Source organism: Lissotriton helveticus, chromosome 2_1 (genome assembly GCF_964261635.1).
Source record: "Lissotriton helveticus chromosome 2_1, aLisHel1.1, whole genome shotgun sequence".
Taxonomy (NCBI): Eukaryota; Metazoa; Chordata; class Amphibia; order Caudata; family Salamandridae; genus Lissotriton; species Lissotriton helveticus.
The window spans coordinates 1,045,826,888-1,045,848,549 of record NC_136059.1 but is presented as its reverse complement, the minus strand read 5'-3'; positions in this window follow the sequence as shown (position 1 = coordinate 1,045,848,549).

The following is a 21,662-nucleotide window of genomic DNA, read 5'->3' as shown; positions in this document are numbered from 1 at the left end:
CGTAAAGACGTCAGAGCCAAAGGCAACGTGTCCGGCCACAGTAACCCGGTACTCTCCTGAATTTTAGCCATCTTCAACTTCAAAATCCCATTATATTTTTCAACCAACTCAGCAGACTGAGGATGTCGTGCAGCATGAAATTTCTGTTTTATGTGTAATCCATTACAGATATGCCTGATAAGATCAGCATTAAAATGGGTCCCGTTGTCCGACTATATGACCCGAGGGACCCCGTATCTCGGGAAATATACCTTGATTAGAGCTTTAGCAGTTGCTAGTGCAGTATTTTCCTTGGTAGGGTAAGCTTCTACCCACTTGCTGAACGCACAAACCACCACCAAGACGTACTTCAGGTTGTTCACTCTCTCCAGTTGGATATAATCCATTTGGAGCACCTCAAAAGGTAAAGAGGGTGGTGCAAAATTCCCACTAAGAACAGGTTCTCCTCCTCCAGGATTGTATCGTAAACAAATCATACAGTGGTGAACCAGATGGGCGGCGATTTTAGAAATATTGGGATTATTCCAAACTGGGTCCAATAAATGACAAATTCCCTTTGCTCCTATATGTGCAGTCCCATTGGCCATGGTTACTACCGCATTAACAAAAGCATTAGGAAGCATCCATCGTGAAGAGACTGTCATTATCGCCGCAGGAGGCAAGATGGCGCCCGCACGGCTGGACGTGGACGTGCTGGACGTGTGAGCTGATCTCTCCCTGACCCACAGGTTTATCGCGTGGAGCAGCCGTTGGTGATCTGGGATGGACCGGGAGAAAACAGTGCCGCAATGACATAAATCTAAATACGGGAAGAAACGGAAAAGAAACGTGTGCAGCCCTTTCTTTTTTCTTACCTTGTGGAGAACAGTGCAACGCGACGCAGACGAGAGCGCTGACGTCGACGCCGATGCTGAAGGTGGTTACAGCGCTGACGAGACTCCGCCGAGCCTGGTGGGCGGTAACTCTCACAGGTGCTGCTGCTTGACTCCGCTACGAACGCTGTGAACACCGCCTCACTGGAGGTGGTGTGGAAAGAGGAGCTGCAAGAATTCTCAACGCTATGGCCCCGAAAGGTACACGGAAAAAACGAGAACCGGAGGCTAATACCACTCTGACTACAAGTGGAGGTGAGAATGCCTTAAGTGGGGCTGCGGCAAAAAAAACTGGGGCAGGGTTAATTTCTGAAAATTCTGGGGCAGCTAAGCAAATGATCTCCACCCTGTTTTTGGCGGTAGAGGAGAAAAAACGAAAGGAAGCGGCGTGTATTCCACAGTCAGCATCACAATTAAAGAACTGTGCTTGAGAACCTATTACGCTGGCAGTGAAAGAAGTGATGCAGAATGATAAATCGTCAGAGCAAATACCAATTATGGTGTCACAAAACGCTAATATATTACTTGGCACTTCATCTATAAATGAAAGCGCTGATGGCACTATGATAGACGGACAGCCTAGTTTGGGATCATTAGAGGGAAATGCTACAGAACCTCTTGAAGGCACGATTATGACAGAGAAAGGCTCGGCTGTAAGGGTGGATACAGTTGTAACTAATGACTCAGAATCTTTGGATTTCTACTCAGTGTCAGAAAACTCAGCCTCTTCATGTGAAGATTTGGCCACACAGTATTCCAAACAAATGCGTATGGAGGAAGTTGAAAGTGAGGCAGACGACGAAGCCGATGAATATACAGAAGAAAGCCCCATCACTGTGAGGGTTGTAGGGGATGCGTCTATAACAGAGGGCGCTGTTGGAGGGTTTCAAGAAGATCAGATGGATAATATAACTTTAGCCACGATTTATCAGACAATTCTAAGCCATATGGACAAAACTGAGCAGGAAAGCCATAAAATTCAAAATTCTTGTTGGAAGCTTCAAAGCTCTATTCGGAGATTGGCAAAATCACAGTCTGAGTTCGGGGAAAGGTTTACTGAGGTTGAAGCACGAATATCTAATATTGAAGATGAACTGGTTAAACAGAAATCGGCCACTGAAACCTTAAGTGCCAACAAAGAGGACTTATTATGGAAAATGGCCGATTTTGAAAACCGCGCTCGGCGCAACAATCTTAGACTCATGCAAATTCCGGAAGGTAAAGAAGGGCAGGACTCACGCAAGTTTATAATTGAATTGTTCCAAAAGGCATTCCCGGATTTGAATAAATGGGATTGGGAGCGAGAGATCGAGTGTGCCCATAGATATCCTTTTAACATCGAACTTCGAGCTGGACAAAATGCCATTAAACCTAGACCTTTCCTCGTGGCGTTTAACAATTTCCGTGCCAGAGCAGACATATATACGCACACCCGTCCAAACAGTAAGAGCATGGGTGAAGGGTTTACTTTTTTTGCAACACCAGACTATAGTAAATGTACAATGGACACCCGTTGGCAGCTACGGCAGTTGGTCAATCAATTTCAAACAAAGGGTGCACAAGCCTATATTATGAACCCGGCGAAACTCAAAGTGACTTATAAAGAGAATACTAAGTTCTTCACTAATGTCCCAGCCAAAAAAGGAATATTTGCATTTTATGAAGGACTCTTAGATATTTAGATTTATCATATAGAATTAGAGTGATTGGATTAATGTGTTTATCTATTAACATGAAAATTAGCTAAATGAATAATATCTATGTATGAGTTTAAGGTACCAGTTATTGATTTAGATAATAGCCTTACATCCAGCAGGATGTATAATATAGAATGGCTGCTGGAAATTCGCTTTTCTCAGTTTTTTCAAAAAGAAGGGTTCTGCATTTAGGAGTTGTATTGTTTTCTTTTGGTCTAGGACAGTCAGAACTGGAAGGTATGGATAGGATGATTTGATAATAAAAAACTAGCAGTTTGTATTTAAGATAAAGGTTGAATGGAAAGAAACCTGTGGGGTGATGACAGGGGGGCTGGAAAGCTCATTACCATCACCAGGACCATGAGTCCGAAAGACTTAGTAATGGAAGGGGGGAGGGGGGATGGCGATTGGGGGGTTAGGGGGTTGCTGGTGGAGGGCGGCACAGGGGTTAAAGGGGAAAAAAACACGTTGGGGTCAAATGACTGTATAGAATTGATAAAAAGGTCACAGATTTACTATTACAGTACTAGCTGGGGATAAGATTGGATTAACTAAAACAATAACAAATCTTGTAAGTGGAGTAGGTAAAGATGGTGGGAAAGAAATATGATGATTAGGAATATCAAAATGTGTTCTTTTAACGTTTCGGGTCTCAATAATATAAATAAAAGGAAGAGGATTGCTTCTGAAATTCGTTTTTTGAACCGAATATCTTGTGCTTACAGGAGACCCACCTCCCTTGGGAGAAAAGGGGACTAGCTGCTGATTTAGGATACATAGTGCTAGTAGCATCTCAGCAAACAAGTTTGATCACAGGGGTAATGATTTTGATTAGACCGCGTTTAGGCATGCTTGTACGTAGCTTGACAGATAAGTGGGGTAGATGGGTGATTGCGACATTAAATATAGGAGGTACACATATAACATTATGTTCAATCTATGGATCCAATTTGGATGAGGGGGGGTGTTTTTGAGTATTTAAACTCTGAGTTGTTTAATTGGAGCTCTCCCTTGGTTGTGTGTGGGGACTTGAACATTAACTTAGCGGTTGGGGAGTTAGAGGCTGGAGCAGAAAATTATAAGAGGCGAAAACCACGAGTTTTAAGGCATTATACAATCTAGCTAAGGACTACGCGCTGGTTGACGCCTGGAGCAAAAATTATCCAACATTACCAGGGTATACTTACTATTCCTCACCACATAGGAAGTTTGTCCGCTTGGATTATTTTTTTACTTCAACTAGTATTCAATCCAATATAAAGATTCAGTTATACCCAAGGGTAACATCGGACCACTCCCCACTGATAATTGAGATTGCCCATGTTGGAGAAATGAAACAAAGCAGGAGCTTTTTGTTTGACAGGAAGCTTTGCCTGGACGAACAATACAGAGAACATATGGGTATATGGATTGTAGAATTCATACAGAACAACAGGAACTCCACTAATATTGAGATAATTTGGGATACCTGGAAAGCTTGTTTTAGAGGGGAAGCGGTGAGCTACGGACTTTATCATCAAAAGCAGCAACGTGGAAAAATGCGGGAATTGTATGGTCAGTTGTGTAAGGCTGAGGAATATTTGATCAAAGAAATAGAGAAGAGGGATTATACGACTAAAATCCAGGAGTATGAAGCTTTAATTGCTAAATGCTGCGCTAATATCACAGGAGTTTGGTCTGAGGAGATAGCTCGGAAATATTTAATATATAGAAGGTATACTCATGAGTATGGGGAGACTATAGGAAGGGCACTAGCTCTGAAATTAAAAATGAAGGAGTCTGCTTGTCAATTTGCAAAAATGCAAGATAAAAGTGGTGTCATGTATGAAGACCCAGAGAAAATATTGGAAATACTATATCAGTTTTATACTGAGTTATATACTCATCAATTTATTTTATCACCTGATGTTTTCTTGCATGAGATCAACTTTACTAAAATAACAGACTCCGAGAAAGAGGCGTTAGATCAGCCTTTCTCAATGGAAGAACTGGAAAGAGCAGTCAAAAATATTCCGAATGGGAAGGCAGCTGGCCCTGATTTTATCCCAGGGGAGGTGTATAAATGTTTTTTGAACCTTTAAAAATTCTTATGTTGGAGACCTTTAGAATGGCACAACTGGGGAGAGCTCCACAGTCATGGGATGATGCCTCAATTGTAGTTTTCGCAAAGAAAGGGAAACCTCCAGAGCAACCCGCCTCATATCGGCCCATATCTCTACTAAATTGCGACAGCAAGATTTACTCGAAAATGCTCGCAAATCGCCTGTCTAAGGTCATAACACCTCTAGTATCATTGACTCAACATGGGTTTATCCCTAATAGAGGAACTGTAGCACATGTCAACAAGGTGATTACTCTGATAGATATAGCTGAAATTGAGAGAAGAGACTTGGCGTTGATACTACTCGATGCTGAGAAAGCGTTTGATCGCGTACAGTGGACATATTTATGGGCAGTAATGAATAAAAGGGGATTTGGTAGAAACTTCCTGAGAGCTATTAAGGCATTGTACAGCTCACCTAATGTGAGAGTGGTAGCTATGGGCCGACAGTCGTAAACGATAGATATTACAAGAGGTACACGCCAGGGATGTCCCTGCTCTCCACTTCTCTTCGCGCTATTTATTAATCCATTTATAAATAACTTGTTAGAGTCACCACATATTAAACCATTTTACGCCTCAAACATACCTCACTCAGTATTCGCATATGCGGATGATATAGCTATTATTACTACTGATCCTGGCAGGCAATGATAGAGATTGAACGTTTGGCCACTGACTTTGGAAATAGCTCCGGTTATAAACTAAATGCTGCAAAAACGCAGGTGCTTTGCTCAGATAGCGTTCAATTTAACGATCATAGGGTCCTTCAGGAAGTGACATATTTAGGTATTACAATTAAATCCCATACACAAGAGATAGTGGACGCTAACTGGGATAAGATATTGCAACAAATTAAACAATCTTTAGACAGATGGGGGAGACTCCAAATATCTATAATTGGGAGAGGTAACATCATTAAGATGAATGTGCTACCCAAGATACTGTATTTATACCGCAGTATTCCTTTAGAGATACCCTTAAATTATATTTATAAGCTGCAAACTTTATGCATAAAATTCTTCTGGGCACCTAGTAAAACTAGGCGAGCAATGAAATGGCTGACCTTGCCAATAGAGAGAGGTGGGCGTGGGATTCCGGATTTTGTGTTTCATTATTATGTTTGTTTTTTACAAAGAATGAGAATTTTGCTGACCGGAGAACAAATTGAAGACCCGGCGGAGTCCCCGTCGATATTTTTTATATTATTGGGGGAGCATGCAAAGGGATGTTTGTTAAAAGAGTTGGAGGGGAACTACTACAAACACACCCGCTTTAAGAGGGTTATGTCTCCATTTAAAGTCTGGAGAAAAGTTGCGAGAATTATGAAGTTAGAGAGAATTACATACTATACTCCTTTTTCAGCGTAGAAAATACTTCCATTGATATTTTGGGATAGCGTTGCTAAGGATAGGAGTAAGAAAGGGGTGGTTAGAATAGGTGATCTATTTGAAGCACACGGAATATTTAGATCTTTTTCAAATATGGGAAGTAAATATCAGCTACCTCATTCATCTTTTTTTAAATATTTACAAGTTAGGGACTTTTGTTTAAAGAAATTAAACACACCCACTCCCAATAATTTAATAGAGGCAATTCGATAAAAAAAAGGATTGGTATGATATATCGGTTGCTGACGGAATATAAACCGGAAGACTTGAATAAATATAACGTATACTGGCAGAATCAACTGGAGGAAACTGATTTAAATGTTGTTGATACTATTCTGATGGCTAAGGATATGTGTTTGTCAGCTAACTTGAAAGTGCAGGTATATAAGACTATATTCAGATTATACTACACGCCTAAACGAATGGCAACATGGGGGCCTATGTATGACGGAAAATGCTTTCGATGTGGAGGGGAAGATGCAGACGTCATCATGTCTTCTACAACTGCTCCAAATTATCGTCTTTTATTTCCAGTATAGAAAGGTTTATATTCTTAGTTCTTCATTATCCTATTAAAATATCCCCTGCACTTATGTTAGTAGGGGGGGGCAATGTGTCAATAATAATGTGAATCTATGTAAATTCAAGAACTTCTTATTTGTAGCAATGACCATTGCCCGGTTATGCATAGCCACGGAATGGTTACAACCCGAAGCACCGACGTTTGAGTTTTGGCAAAGGAAATTGTTTAATGTATATGAATTGGAATGGAATCTGTATGCTCTAAAGGGTGTTAGGAAAAAACGACTAGGTATATCGATTTGGGGGGCTCTTAAAGAGTACCTAGAGGAATAGTTCATGGTTCTACGTATTGTGTATATGAATTTCGTAAGCTTGTCCTCCCTGTTTGACTCAGACAATTTTGTAAAAGAAGGTTATGGATATCTATATTTTATTTCTTTTTCTTGATGTTATGAATGTATTATTTGTCAAATGACCCAACTGTGGTAATAAAAATAAACTAAAAAAAAAGGAAGCATCCATCACTGCTTCTCACTTAAATCAACCGAGCAACCATTATCGTCCAACCTCCCTACTTCATTCTCCCATCGGGCCAATTCAGCAGGGGTAGCTTCCTTCTGCATCTCTCGGACACTCTCCATGGTATTATCAAACATATCAGACTCCTCCACCCACCTAGCTGAATTTACATACATCGGGACATTTTAGAATTAGCAATGTCCTTTGCAATTTGGTCAGCGAAAGCATTTCCTTCTCCCACAGTATCCACTATGGTTTTATGGGCACTACATTTAACAATTGCTACCTTCCAGGGCAATGTCAGCGCAGTTAACAACCTTAATATCAAAGGGCCATGTTGTATTCGTTGGCCATGAGAAGTAAAGAATCCCCTTTCCGCCCACAGCTTCCCAAAACTATGAGTCATGCCAAAGGCATACTGGCTATCAGTATAAATGTTTACCTCCAGTCCCTCACTTAGCTCACATGCTCGTAACAGGGCTATTAGCTCAGCTGCCTCTGCAGAATGACAAGAGCCATCCACATTCAACTCTCCTTGGGGGTCAGATAGGGGTGTGTCTATGAGGTCCACCCATCCCTTCGTTTCGTCTACTGTCTGAAATATACAGTCATGTATGGCATTATTTGGTTCATCCGAAGGGAGGGGTAGTAACGTGGCTGGATTCAGAGTGGCACACCTTTTTATAGTAATATGAGGGGCAAACAAAGTCAATTCGTATCCAGTAAGACTGCACTAGTAAGATGCTGTGTCTTCGTTTCATTCAAGAGTGTGTCCACAGCGTGCGGTACCATCACTGTGAGGTCAGAATTTAGCACGAGTCCTTCCGACTGCCTAATGGCCACCGCCACTGCGGCTGTAGCCCTCAGACAGCTAGGAAGTGCTCTAGCGACGTGGTCCAATACTGCCGAAAAATAAGCACCAAATACCACCAAATCCTTGCGTTAACACTGAAAGCGAACAACTGTCCACCTCATGCACGTAAAGTACAAAAGGTTTTCGGTAGTCAGGAGTTCCTAAGACAGGTGCAGAACAAAGAGCAGTTTTCAAAGAGTCAAAAGCTTTCTGACACTCATCCGTCCAAGGTAAAGGTTCATGCACCTCTTTCGTAATCAAGTATAACAATGGTTTAGTAAGAAGAGAAAAATTAGGTATCCACTGGCGACAGTAAGAGGTTATGCCAAGAAATGCACAAACGTCTCTTTGAGTACGAGGAACAGGCATGTTAAAAATAGCAGACTCACGCTCGGGAGTCAACTTCCTCCCCTCTTTCGACAGTAGATGACCAAGATAAGTCACCTCCTGTCGACAATATTGAAATTTAGAAAGAGATACTTTATTTCCATGGGCTTCTAGATGGGACAATCGTTTAACAGTAGCCTCTTTGCAGCCCTCCTCCGTATCAGACGCCACCAATAGGTCATCAACATACTGGAGAAGGTCATTTCCTGGGGGTAGGGTCAATTCATCCAAAATGACCTTCAAAGCCTGACTATAAATACTAGGGTTCTCTGTATAGCCCTGAGGAGCACGGCAAAATCTAAAGCTATGGCCTGATAACGAGAAGCCAAAAATATGTCTGCTCTCAGGGTGTATAGGAATGCTAAAGAAAGCATTCTTTAAATCAATAACTGAGAAAAATTTAGCAGTAGGGGGAATCATAGTAAGTATCGCTGTAATATCCGAGACCACTGGATATTGTGGTACTACCACCTTATTAACCTCTTGGAGGTCAATTACAAAGCGATATGTATCAGCATAATCAGGACTGCTCCCTATAGGAGCCTTCTTCAAAATCGGTAATATGGGGCTGTTACATATGATAGAAGCTGTCTCCTCCACTATGCCCTTGTCTATCAAATCCTGTATTATCGACATTAATGCTTTTTCACCTGCTGGGGAGATTTTATACTGTGGAACACGAGGCAACTGGGCATTCGATTTTAACGTAATGGAAACTGGTGGAATATTCAATAAGCCTACATCAGTATCACCAGTTTCCCACAACGTAGAAGGAATGGCCGCCAGCTCCGGAGGGAGTTGGTCGTTTTTCATGAAATTCTGTTTAGTACATTGTTCTGGTGATTGAACCGTCCGATATACTCCATCCGGAGACCAATGCATTTTAGCATGCATCTTTTTTAACAGATCCAATCCCAATAAGTTTTCCCCGCATTGCGACGTCAACTATAATGGAGAATCTACTATAACTGGACCTATCGTAAATGAGATTGGCTTCGAAATGGGGCTTACTACTGGAATACCAGAAAATCCGACTGAAACATTATTATGCCCGGACAGAGCAGCCCCTGGGACCAATGAACGAGCAATTGAACTATTCACTGCACCTGTGTCCACTAAGAAGTTTTCAGAAACTCCCATTATTTGTCCTTTAACATAAGGCCCCTTTTGGTCAACGGGTACTGACACTTGGCCCCTTCTCTGTCTGTGGCTGTCCTATGCATAAAAACATCCATCTGATATGTCCATTCCATAATCTTCATTTGAATACTGCTTCCCATTGGTATTATAAAAATAATTCCCTCTGGACTCACCTCGTATTACTTCGTCTCTTTTCATGTCACCACGATCGACACCACCCCGCCCTCTTCCTCTACCTCTGCCTCTGCCTCTCACAGTTCCGTTCTGTGCTAAAAGGAAAGGACACTGAGCTCGCCAGTGCCCTTCCTGCTTACAATAAGCACACTGATTTTTGCCCAAAGCAATGGCCGGACCTCCTCCTCCTCGTCCTGTCCCTGCCCCTCTTGGAACAAACCCCCTTCCTCCTCCTCCCGGGGCCACTTGTTGTAATAATACATGGGTTTTAAGATCCTTAGTCTTTTTATCGGACTTGTCTTTACACTCATTCTCACTATGCTCATAATATTGAGCCATACTTAATATAACTGAGGGAGTAGAGGTGGTCCAAGTACTTTCGGCAGCCTGGAGCCGTGCTGATATTTCTGACAATAGATTAGTCACAAAACGATTAACAAACAATCTTATTCCCCGTTCTACCGATAAATCCTTTCCACTGAAATCAATAAACACACCTTCGAATCGAGCAAAAAAATCTGATACACTTTCATCCTTTTTCTGTTTACAAGCAGTCAGTTTATCCCATTCATTTTTCGGGGTGGGATTAAAGTGTGCATATATGTAATAATTCGACCTGCCAGGGCCAAAATGTCGGCCCTAGGTTTATCTCCAGGTTTCCGTTCCCCATCCCAAGCCTTAAATTGCTCCCACATTCCCCCTAACTCATTATCGTGAGGTCGGTCGTGTACCTGGTGCCACACATCATTTGGAACCAACAGTCCAAAAAATAGTTCTATGTCAGCCAAAGTCATCACAACTGAAAAAGCCGCTTCAGTAAGCTCCTTATAATAGGCAGTGGAATTTTTACATGGATCAGGTAAATGGGATTTTAGGGAGAGGACTTTGCTCCTTTTCCAAGGAGTATATACCCACTGCTCTTGAAATCGTGCTTCAACACGGGCCTGAATGACCTGTTTGGAATTATCCTTAAGTTCCGGAATTTTGGGATGTTAAATGGGATGGACTTCTCGCATGGGATGCTGGGAATCCTATGTTGGACACTTTGCAAATAATCTTTGCTGAAATCGCATAATGGTTACCAAATTTCCATATACATGTTCCTGTCCTAGTTCAAACTTATGGGCCCGGCCCACAATATTGTATAGGACCTGCAGGGCTCTCCCGTCCTCAAAACATTGTTCCCATAAAGAAATCAACTGATTAGCCAAAGTTTCTAAGGCATATTGCTGCATAACCAGTTCGTAATCCTTCATAGTTCCCCAATTGTCCTCAATAGTGTAAATAGCATTCCACACCCACTGGAACTCCTGATCTATCACCATCTGCTTCTCCTTATACCCTACAACAGCAGGTGTATATAATCGTCAAACGCCCCCCATTCCGGGAGCATGGGAGGGGATCGAATCTATCTGAGCAGGAGTTGAAGTGGCTGACTGGGAAGGCCAAGCCGCAGAAGAACAAGGCGAGATCAATGTCATTGGGGACGTGTCAGGGGTCAATGAATCAGCTGTCAATAAAGTAGCCATAGCAGGTATCGTAGAGAAAGGAGTAAAAATAGTTCCCGTTGACATAGTAGTGGCAGGAGTCACAGGGGCCGTAGCTAACGCGACAGGTGCACCGGGGGCACTAGCCAGAGGTATCGCAGGATACACTCGTTGCGGAGCGTAAGGGGGTGGAGGGCGCGTATCTAATAAGTCCTCTATTTCGTCATCCGCCTCAGGTTGTGCTATGTACGTTTTATCTGCCTGCAATCGGAACTGTCTGTCCAAACATTCTATCTTTTTTTCAGTTTGTTCTTTATCATATGCTATACCCTTTTGAGTTATGGTCTGACCATTCTGTATTTTTAACAACTTTTCTTCTCTAATTCGGCGACGTTTTGCCTCCTTCTGCCATAATCGCAAAGAATCAAACATTCCCTGTTGACTTCTTTTAGAGAATAAACGATTCTGTAAATACTGTATTTTCTTCTCATCAAAAGACCCAGTCACAGGCCATTGTAATTCTTCGTTATCCCTGGTATATGTAAGCCATATATTAAAAAATAAAATGGGCGTAAGGCCATGTTTTACATACATATCAAAATTTGGACTGCCTTCTGGTGAGGCAGGCTGACTTTCATCTAATCGTGTAATTTTCCACCAACAACAACATCCAAAACATATTTTACTAAAACACGACATTTTAAAGTGATCACTCTTCACACTTCGTCACAAACAGTCAAAACATGGCCATGTTTCATTCACTCTCTATTTTCATTGACTCCATACCAACCATACACACAAATTTAAACACACAACCTTTCACATCAAAAGGGAAAACATTTTTCTTTTCAATTCTCAATCAATATGAAACTACCAAAGAACGGAGCCCGTCGACTCCCGTTCATAGAGAAGTTGTGAACCTCCAGCCACCGGACCACACAGAAACAAAGAAAACAGGCAGTCCGGAGACTACCAAGAGGTTATCCACAGACCGGCCTACAGACCATCCCGCAATCTTCCTGGTCCACCTTCAGGACTATTCTGACAAAGCCCGCTACCTTAGCGCTGCTTCAGATGTGTCCAGAAGTCACCCAGGTACAACCACAGGCTTTTACGAGGACAGTCCGTCCGGCTGTGCACTAGAAATGCCACACCGAGGCGTCAGATTAAAACCTCTATTATTCACCAAACAAGTCCGCAGAGCATCTGCCCGTGCAGCCTCAATGCTGCCCCGTCAGATCGCCAAAACACCTCGTGGTACGCCGACCACCAAACCACCAAAATCAGTTAACTGTTTCCAAAACTTCGCCCATCAGCACAATCCATAAACAACGAACTAATACACTCACCTGGTGCACTCAAGTAGGATTGCGAGTTCTCCACAGCCCCCTCCTGAAGATAAACTCGGATCAGTTCCTGGGTTACACCCGTAGGACTCCGGCGAGGGGTCACTAGCAGCTGGGGCTCTCTGATCGCAAGAGCGGAGTTCAGCCAAAATCGTTACTCCGTCCACCCCCTTGACCAGAGCAATCCCCCTAATGTCCTTATTTCACCCCGTATTACGGGAGGATGACCCCAAACAAGTCCCAGCGGAGTTGCCAACTGTAGTACTGGAAAAATATTGAGAAGGGCCACACTTACCAATAGCCCAATAACTATTATCAAATAACCAGTCAGTTGGCAGTGAAGAAAAGGCAATCGTTTATTAACAAAAAGACTCTGTGCAGAGGAGCCTCCCCGTCCACACCAAGTCGGTGCGCTGAGAAGACTGACGATTTACACATGAGACAAGTCATTTATACCATAGTTACATTACATGAAATAACCATATTTGGCAGCCTACCTATAGGTAGAGGATCTTAAGGAAGGACCATATATGGCACACAAGAAGTCAGAAGTCTGTTTCTGCTATTATGGGGAAGGTCAGAAAGGGTAACTCCCTTTCGTCTCGGTACATGGGAGTAACAGCCTGGCGCCTGCAAGAATGTGCTTATCACCTCTAAAGCCAGATGCAACCTTGGAGCAGAGAAAACATCACGGATAGAGCTGTCTTGTAACTCAACTAATTGGGACTTACTCGGTAACAGGCAAACCAAAAATGGCGTTACTGTGGTTTCTCTTACTACTGTGCAACTTAACTTATGAAAAGAAACAAAGGCTACTTTCCGTTATTATCATTAAATGGTACATAACTATGAATAAACGTGTATGCAGCTACATCAGGCTAACAATTATCATGTTAGCAATTACAGAAAAAGGAATTCTGTACCACAGACACCTCTAGGCAGTGGGAGTTGATGGGGTGCAGCAGGCTGGGTGTGCAGGAACGGGCAGTCACCTCTGGGCAGTGGGAGTAGATGGGGTGCAGCAGCCTGGGTGCACAGCAGTGGGCAGACACCGCTGGGCAGTGGGAGTGGATGGGTTCCACAGCCTAGGTGCGCAGACGCGGGCAGACACCTCTGGGCGGTGGGACTCGATGGGGTGCCGCAGCCTGGGTGCGCATGGGCAAAACAGAGAATTAGGCATGTGCAGTTGTATATACTCTGCCATTACTGATTCTATATTTTAAAGCATGATGGATGGCGGAACCTTGAAACTAATGCATCCCTTAGGGTTAAAATAAGGGGAATCTTCTCACATAAGTGGCATAATTTTGTATCAGGTGCATTAGTTTCAAGGTTCCGCCATCCATCATGCTTTAAAATTTCTGTTCACCTTGTTTGCACTGATCAGCCTTGGATTTTGACTGTTATTTAATTAAAACCGTGGGCACATTTTTGCCAGGTTTCTCAAACATGCCTGAGTTTAAAGATAGACGTCAGGAATTGGCTCAGGACCTCTTTGCAGCGAACCCCAAGCCAGGTACAATTCAAGGTCCCAAAACGGAGGGCTTGAAAATGAAATTTCAAAGACTTGAGCGTCTCAAAACAGTGAGATGTCTAGGTGGTGGGATGGGACCACCCTAGAGAAATACATTGAGAATGAAAAAATCCCTCGTGGATTGAGAATCCTTATATTTCCAACGTTTGAGGATTTGGATCCTGAACAATTGAACGATTGGGAGGGTAATTTGAGAAATGCCTCCTATAATATGATGAAGATTCTAATCCTCAATGCTGAAAAAAAGGGTGAGAAGTTAAGGAAGGAAATTGAGGATTTAGAAAAGGAAATTGATGCTTCACCTCTCAAGGAAGTGATTAAGAAGAACTACACTACCCTTGAAAAAATTCTGGAAGCACACCAACTTTATCTCAGGGACAAAAAAATAAAAAAGATCAAACGAGATGATAAGGACTACAAAGAAGGCAGAATTTACACCTTCGCCCATAAGTATGATAATGTCCAAACAACAAGGGAGGCCAAGAGAGGTAGGGAAGAAACCTTAGAGTTAACTTCCGCTAGTAGCATCACTTCCCTGTCATCAGTCGCCAGTACAGCTTCCATAGACATCATTCCTGAAACCAATGAGGGAGAAGCAAGACCCACTACCAATAATTTTTTATTGGAAATGGAAAGATTGAGACTAGGTGCAAGACCAAAGGAACAAAGACCAGAAGGGGGGGCAGGAAGTGGCAGGAACGAAAACAGAGGCAGAGGTCAAAGTGGGGAGGCAGTGGCAGGGCGAACGAGGTCGAACAGGACAAAGAAGCAATGAGTGATGGTTTTGATAACATGATTGAAACCGACGAAAACATTGTTGTTAACCTTTCAGAAAGAGTGCTCACTGAAGTGGAAGTAACAGTCTTAAATAAGGGTTTGGGTTTTTGTCCTAACAACATGGGAGTAGATACTGATATTTTTGTTGATTTGTTTAAATTCATACGTGTTTTGAAATTGAAAGATCATTTTGTAAGAAACCCTACTATTGTGTCCACTGATTGTAATGTTGATACCCCTTTTGTATATACAGCAACAGAAATAAAAGTTATACAATCCATGATGTCAGTAGAACTTGATACATCCTTTGAAGGTGATGAGGTCTGTGCAGAATTGGGGGTGGTGGATAATTTGACATCTGATAGTGGCTTAAAACCCATGTCCAAATTTATTCCTGTAGGGACACATGCCAACATTGACATTTTCAGACAGAAGGTCACACAAGGTCTGTATCATCTCCTCGATTATCCTATTCGTCCCAATGCACGCCATTACAACCTTTCATCAGAGGAACGCATTGCCCTCAACAACCTTAAAAAAGACAAAAACATAGTCATCCGCGAAGCGGATAAAGGGGGGAATGTGGTTCTGATGAAAAAAGCAGATTATTTTTCTGAAATCGAACGACAACTCTCCGATATCTCTTGCTACACTAGAATTTCTACTAACCCCATTACTGCCCTGAGTGCCCATATTAATATGCGACTTGTAGATTGGCGAGAAGAGGGACTAATTAGTCCTGAAGAATGCAGATACCTCATGGTGTCTGAGCCCACATTTCCATGTATTTATATACTACCCAAAATACATAAGGGCGGCGTTTTTCCACCGGGCCGCCCTATCATTTCAGGGGTCAACTCTCCGACTGAACGCCTCTCGGAATATGTCGACACCTTCATTCAACCTTTTGTACAGAATCTCCCGTCCTATATTAAGGACACTCAGGATATTCTAGCCAAATTTGAAGAACTGACATGGGCTGAAAACATGATTTTCGTGACATTAGATGTCACGAGTCTTTACACTTGTATCAGAAAAGAGTTTGGCATCAGAGCATTGGAGTTCTATCTTGGACAAAGGGCGGCAGGTTACATGGATCACAATGAGGTTCTTTTGGAGATGACTAATATCATTCTCTCCAAGAACTTCTTTTTGCATGATTCCATGTGGTACCAACAAATCCAGGGCACAGCAATGGGCTCAAGATTTGCTCCAGCCTATGCCGGCCTCTTCATGGGGTGGTATGAGCGGGAGCATGCCTGGAGTCGCCATGCAGCAGAATGGTCAGAGCATGTTATTTTCTGGGGCAGGTACATTGATGACGTGATTATGTTATGGAATGGACCTGTCCCAGCGCTACTGACTTATTTTGAATATTTGAACAATAATCCCTAGTTCACTATGGAGTATAGTGCTAGTGAAATCAATTTTCTTGACATTACATTCTTTGTGGAGAACAATAAGGTTAACAGCAAAACCTACAGGAAAGCCACCAGCTGCAACAGTACACTGCACTTTACTAGTGCGCACCCTCGACATATTGTGAATAACATCCCCTATGGGGAAATGGTCAGGATGCGCCGAAACTGCAGTACTCCCGATGCATTCTCAGTAAATATTAAGGAAACAACTAATCGATTTCAGAATAGGGGATATCCCCCACAGATACTTAACAAGGCTTTGAAAAGAATTAACAATGTCCCTAGAGAGTCTACCTTAACTTCATCTAAAAAAAGTAAGGACAATTTTCCTGGTGTTGCACTCATCACCCCCTACACAGAAGAGAGCACAAGAATCTATAACACCTTGCGCAAACATTGGCATTTGCTGACTTCCATACCTAGCCTACAGGGGATCATACCAGATAAACCTAAGATCACTTACAAACGGAGTCCCAATTTAAGAAACATCCTCTGTCCTAGCTATATCACCCGAGAAAAAGGGGTGGATTGGCTCAGTAGCAAGCCAAAAGGCTTTTATACTTGTAGAGGTTGCAATATGTGTGGCCTTGGTAAGGATAAAACAAAAGACTTCTGTTTCAATACCTCACATAGGCATAAAATCAATCATTACATCAATTGCAATACTCCCTACGTAGTCTACGTTTTGGGATGTCCATGTAATCAAATTTATGTGGGCAGCACAAAGAGGGCACTCAAAATCAGAGTACAGGAACATGTCAGGGCACATAGGAATGGTGACTTCAAATATGCAATGACACATCATATGCTAGAAAAACATCTACCCAGTGAGACTATCTGGTTTATGGGTATAGATCATATCCCGATCAACCCCAGGGGAGGGGATAGACTATTAGCATTACGCAAGAAGGAAGCAATGTGGATATGTAGATTGAGGACCCTGGAATTTGGCCACAATTTCGACGATGAATTACATCATTTTCTATCATAAGTTGACCACATGCTCTGACTAGAAATGCCTGTAACACTCACCTTTCTTGAAGTTGTCGCTCTGTTATAATGACTGCCCATATGTTGGTAAGGCTCTCTTCGATATGTTTGTAGTTCCATTGCTGGATTTTCTGTGTTACGAACTATTACCAGCAATGGGGCAATTTTGTAACACCTCAAATGTACAATACTGTTACATTATACGTTATGGTTATCATGAGAATGTGTACCATGTTAATTCACAGTAATATATGTTAGAATATTACTCTCTTCTTATTATGATTTCCTCTTACACCTCCTTCATGTTTCAACCAGTTGTTGCTTGAGTCCGGTTGAGTGACATTGCGCTCTGTTTCTTTCTATGTGTACCTCATATTTCATTTCCTTATTTTGTACAGTTATTTTTATGCACCGTGATAGTTGGAATCTCCCATACAGCTTATATTTCTCACACCATATTCTTTATTCTTGAAAGCACAGGTGAGTTACTATTAAACACACCATATTGGTGTGTGTTAGATCCTCCCTTCGGGTTATATAGCTCTGGTCTATTTAATTAGAACATTTTTCTAAGAGCCCATGTGAATAATTATTATACACCCCCACTGGCTTCTGATAAATCTTTACAGGTAGGATACCTGTGCCAAATAGAGACTGTTTTTGTCTGGCTAAACACGGCTGCTTATTTAAAATTATTTTGTTGTATATGCATACAGGTTGTTAGTATTATTAACAAGGGTGTATTTTTGATACTCTTTGTTTATATTGTGGATACTACCCCGATTTGTTACTCTGGAATTACTGTTCGAGTTCCTTATTCCGTGTTATATCGATAAATGTAGACCTTTTAAACATGGCCGACACGTTCATGTTTTTCAAGGTATGTCCCCACAACTATGGCCTTTTTAGTACCGCAGGGAACCGTCGGGCTGCCTTTTTACTTCATGAATAGTCCTCGGTTTATGCTCCCTTTTCATCGCAGTCTGCGTTAGGTGGTATTTGGCACATGAGTTACCTGATAGATTCCGAGGCATGATTTACTGCTCCGAAATGGCCGCCACCGAGGGTATGGACCTGGACCGTTCCATCATGGCCGCCACTTTCTGTAACATTCGTGTAGGCTTCATAGGCGGTTACATGCATAGCGCCGGTCCCGCTACTTTAGTTTACATTTCGAAATACAAAGCACACATTGGGCGTAGTTTTATTTATTCCTTCTGGTTCTATTAGGCTCCGGACAATCATACAGCCTATATTAATGGTCCCTATTAGCTTTCGCGGTATGTTTACACCGCTCAAAGATGGCCGCACCTTATTGGACATCCGGTGACTGATTTAACACGGCGGTCATCGGATACATTCTAGCGGACCACTTTTCATGCACAACGAACGGGTAGCTATACCGTCTTTTGTGCCTTATGATGTTATTCATATAGCATTGTATAGTTTTTTCAATCTTTAACTAGCTTTTTCCATTAATAGTACCATTAGACTAGTAGTTTTTTCACCAGTTCAAAATGGCGGCCGTGTTATGTCGACTTCCTTCGGTCTTTTTTCACGCAGGTGATTCCCATCAACTAATCAAGGCAGGTATATATACCAGTGTTGTTATGGCGGGTTACCATCAGGCGTTATTCACACTGAGGGGACCTTTCGGTTGGGCGGCTATCTTCCGCTTTATTTCTCTTCTCCGAGGTAAGTGCATGTTTATATCGTTTGTCTTTAGTTCTTCTAGTTTTCCTTCCTTTCATACTTTTGGTTGAGGATTAGTTAAATTTTGGTTAAGTTAAATTTTGGTTCAGGGCTCATTGTACCTTGGGGGGCTATTCTCTTTCTCTCTATTCTTTCTTTATTTAGGTAGCATGCTTTCTAGCATAGAGAAATGGTTGAGCTACCACTTTGGTACTAGTTCCTACCTGATGGATAGAGGGCAGTCAATAAAAATTCCCATCCATCATGAACATCTGGGACTGTTTGACTACACTTTGAATACATTTGGTCTTGGGTGCATGTAGTTGTATGTTGATTACACAATAGATAGCCTGTTGCCATATCCTTCCTCTTCTCATTGGATGTGCTTGGATATTTTAGAACTACGGAGGTGGAACCACGAAAACACTTCTTTTGATGGCAGGATATCCGCTATAGGGGGCACTTGGTCATCCATAGGTACTTTTTTGTTATTTGACGTTAACTTCTAGTGTTACTTCAATGTCATATAATAGGATTTATATTAAATAGGTTTCTGTTTTTTCTCTTCCCAGATTATAGTGCACATCTAAAGTTTGGTGCACCGGATATTTATTTACGTATGAAGAATTGGATGTTTACTTATTTTACCCTCAAGACTTGGATAGTATATTTATAGGCAAGTTGGGCATACATTCCTCTTTACCTCTTCTCTGTTGCCTCACTTGTGCCAAGATCATCAATCCTAGATTAAATCACATATTGGTTCATGGACCGTTTATTATCCATAAATTGAATCCTTACAGGACTCCACCTATCAGACTTTCTTGATCAAATAACAGAATTTTTTTTTTGTAACAAGTCTTTTCTTTTCTTTTATCCTTCATCATAGTATTTGGTACCAAGACCCCGTGTATTCTTGACCCTACATGATTGAAACATCTCTTGAACATCCATATGGATACTGACCATTTTGTAAGTGGCATGTTATTCTGTATTGATGTTGATTTAGTTTCATGGATTTCTCTGGGAGGATAGAATAATTCATACGCTTGTTCGATTCCTTCCACCTTTAATCCCCAGTTTGCATATTTATCCGCGTCTGATGCTCGCATAGGTGGTGTTTTCACCAGATTCAGAGTCTTTATTAATACGTATCTTTCTTATTGATTTTGGTTGCAGTATTGTAAATAGGGATTGACAGAGCGGTCTGCCACACAGCTGGTTCCGACAACACTTTCTGGTTTTGACATCATATTCTGGACATTGAATTTCCTATTGGTAGGTGCATTTCTCCGTCCTTGGGCCCCATAATCTTGGGGTACCTAGAGGCACCTATGTTATTAGATTTTTGCATTTCCTTTTAATATGAAGAGAGGTTCATGTCGTATCCATAAACAAATTGCACATCATATATTGTTAATGTATATTCTCACCTTTAAACTAAGAATTCCCTATGGATGTATATACTTCTTTATATAATATTAAAAACACAATAACAATATATGTTTTTTGTTTATACACTGTTAACTTGGGGTATCAATGACTGGCTAGACTCTAGAAATGCAGCAATGTAAAGGTTCTCGCCTGATTAGTACAGATTTACTGTATAGTGTAGATGCACTTTGTTTTTAATGCATGGGACCATTGTATACTCGGCTGGGTGTTGCAATGTACCATCTTTTAATTGTATGTTTATTTCTCTTGTCTTTTTGTAAACACAGCCCTGAAGAAGTCCCGGCTGGGACAAAACGCGTCGGCTGTTCTATTATCACTTTATTGAAAAATAAATCATCTTAAACAAAACGGATTTGCTGGACATTTATATTTACTAAGTGTCTATTGAAAACTGCTTGTCTTATGGTGCACCTGTGCTTTTGATTAACTTTTGTTTTATTACTGATTCTATACTATGTTTTTGGATGACTCAATTTAAGGGCTGCACTAAGTCCCGGCATGTGGTTGGAGACACACCGGTGGCAAAAAGGTGAGCTGTGAGGATTTTCTCCACAGTGGCAACACTCACTCTCCCTCTCCATCTCTTCCTTTCTGTTACTCACACTCTTTCTCTCCCTCTCACTCTCTATCTCTTCCTTTCTCTCTCTCACACTCTTTCTCCCTTTCTCTGTTTCTTCCTCTCTCTCTCAGTCTTTCTCTTTCTCTCTCTCTTCCTCTCTGTCTCACTCTTTCTCTCTCTTCCTCTCCCTCACACTCTTTCTCTCTTTCTCTCTCTCTCTTCTTTGTATCTCACTCTTTCTCTCTCTCTTCCCTCTCACTCTTTTTCTCTTTCTCTGTTTTCCTCTCTCACTCTTTCTTTCTCTCTCTTCCTCTCTCTCTCACTCTTTCTCTCTTTTTCTCTCTCTCCTTTGATGGATGCATGACGCACAATCTTATCTTTATTTTTGTTTCGCAGGTTGTGATTCAAAAATTGTTGAGGGATGACATACCATGCCTGTATCTACTCTCATTTTGTTATTTTGTTAAAATTAGGCCTGGGCGGTAAATTCCATTCCGTTTGCGGAATTTGGGTAATTGGGGAGAACGTGAAATTGCCCAACATTGTGCGTTCCGCGAGTTTGCAAAATTTTTTGCTTGTTCGTGTTCTCAAATGCGTGTTCGCGAGATATTACTCCCCGAGCACGCAAACAGTAATTGCGAACAGTAAAAAAGTGTCACGAACAAGCAATTCTGCATGTTCACGGAATTTCTGCGTGTTCGCTGAGATTTTTTACCATTTCGCGGAGATTTGCATAATGAGATTA